Source organism: Hipposideros armiger, unplaced genomic scaffold (genome assembly GCF_001890085.2).
Source record: "Hipposideros armiger isolate ML-2016 unplaced genomic scaffold, ASM189008v1 scaffold_331, whole genome shotgun sequence".
NCBI classification, from domain to species: Eukaryota; Metazoa; Chordata; class Mammalia; order Chiroptera; family Hipposideridae; genus Hipposideros; species Hipposideros armiger.
In genome coordinates, this window is record NW_017731681.1 from 1,828,648 (window position 1) to 1,830,980 (window position 2,333).

Genomic DNA, 2,333 nt, shown 5'->3' on the forward strand with positions numbered 1-2,333 from the left:
CTCTCTCTCTCTCTCTCTCTCTCTCTCTTATCCTCTTTCTTACACTCACACAAACACACACAGACACACACTTCTGACCACCTTTCCTACCACTCGCCCCTCCTCCCTCTGCTCAACCTCCTCCTTCCTGCCCCAGGGCCTTTGCACTTGCCCTGGGATCCCCTACCCCTGGTTTCTACACATTAGCATTCTCACCTCCTCAAGTCTCTGCTCAAAAGACACCTTGTCAGCGAGGCCTTCCCTGACCTCCTTGTCTAAAATTAGAACTCCCAATACACCACACCTCTTCCCCGCTCTATTTTTCTCTCTAGCACTCACCATCTACCCTCTACTTGTTTTACTTATTTTAACTGTCTGTCTCCCAGTTAACGTGAGGGATTTTTGTCAGTTTGGGGTCTGTGCCTGACACAAAGATGGAGCTCCGCTCAGTAACCTCGTGTGGAATGAACAACTGATTGAACAATAACCCCATGGGTTCCCTGTGAGCCTTCAGTGGGATGACAGACAGAGCACTTTGAGCACAGTAGGAGCTCAGGAAACAGGAGTCCCTCTTGATGGCTCTCCAGCTCCTCACCACAGGGCACCAGTGACTGTGGCAGGGAGCATTAGCATCCTGTGTCACAGGCACAAGAGTGAGGTCCAGAGGCACAGGCAGGGGCAGACAAAATGCAGAAAGCCCAGGGAAGGGCCTGAGCTCACCTGCAGTTTGGGGCTAGACCCAGCCCCCCGCTCTGCTCTGGCCCCTCCAGTCAGCGGGGCTGCCCTTCCCAGCATTCCCCAGGGGCCACTAGGGCTGCCCAACCTGGGAAGATGAACTGGCTTCTCACGTTCCAAGCCTAATTTTATCCGCCTCCCAGAAGGGCTATAAAGGGCACCAGAGGGCCCAAGCTCTGGGGACTGAGGTGGCCCAGGCCTGAAGGGCCCCCTCCTGCTTCTGAACTTGGGCTCCAGGCTTCTGGCCTGGTCTTGCCCGGAGGGGTAGAGAGTGGATGACAAGAGGTGAGATGGGAGAAAGCGTGCAGGGCCCTGTGGGATCCTTATGGCTAGATCTTCACTACATCTCACTGCTGCACTCCCCTACTGGGCCCCCCAGAATCTCAGCGCCTCTCAGGGCTTCTCAATCCAGTGCAAGGAGTCAGGAGTCATGCCTCAGTTTCTTCATCTGTGAAACCTGGGGCTATAATAGCACGCCCCTCACAGGGTGATTAGAGGGGTAACTGAGTTGATACAATTAGTGGCTAGAACAGTGCCTGCACATACAAGGGCTTTACGTGTGTCTATTCTTCCAAATGTCATGACTTGAGCCCCTGCCACTGCCACCAGGCCCCAGGCATCCCCTGGCACTCCCGGTTCCTCCTAGAGCCCTCGCTGTCTGTCGTAGCCTCCAGGGCCTTCCCAGGGCAGAGAAGGGGGCATGGGAAGTGAGCTGCAAAAGAACAAACTCCCTGACCACCAGCCTCCCCAGGGCCTACAGGCATGGGGACAGCTGCCAGGGGATCGAATGGGGGCAGGCCGAGGATGGATGGCCACTCCAGTCCCGCTTACCCAGCTCAGCAGAAACCAGGGCCAGCGATAATGGGCTGGCCGCCCCCAGCTGCAAACAACTTCATTTTCTGCCACAATTAAATGATCGCCTGCATTTGCTCACACTCACTTATTCAATTACCTTCTCAGCCCTGAAGGACTTGCAGAGAAACAAGCATAAATAATACGCGTCAGCCGCCCCCAGGCTGTCATCCCTGCCCATCACTTTCTCAGGCCCAGCCCAGACCTTCCTGAGAGCGAGCAGACTATCATCGCCTTGTATAACCCAGTTCCTCAAGTAAATCCTCCCCAGCTCCCACCACCCACGTCTGAAAGTCAGTTCCCAGCCTGAGAGTCAGCATATCTGGGTCCCCAGCTGCCTCTACCTGCCCGGCTGGGGGTCTCTGGGGAGTCAGCCCCTCTGCAGGCCTTTGGTTCCTCATCTGTGAAATGACAGAAAAATTCTGTGTGAGCGGCCAAGTGTTGCTCTTACAAGAGGCTGTGGTCCTGGTTTCACACTCAAACATGAGCATTTCTGTAAGGGAGGAGAGACAAGTGTCCTCTCTCCACCTGCCACCCCACCCCCACCCCTCTCCAGCCACCTGAAGGCTTCCGGAAGTGCCGTGTTCTCCTGTGCCTCTGTGCTACTGTGGATGCTATCCCCCTCGCTGTTCCCTTTCCCTTCTCTGCCTGGGGATTCCTATGCACCTTCAAGGCCCAGCTTGGAAGCCACCTCCCCTGGGAGGCCCGGAGCCCACTCTCCGTAGCAAGCAGATTAACTTCTCCCTCCTCATGCACTTTATATGGGC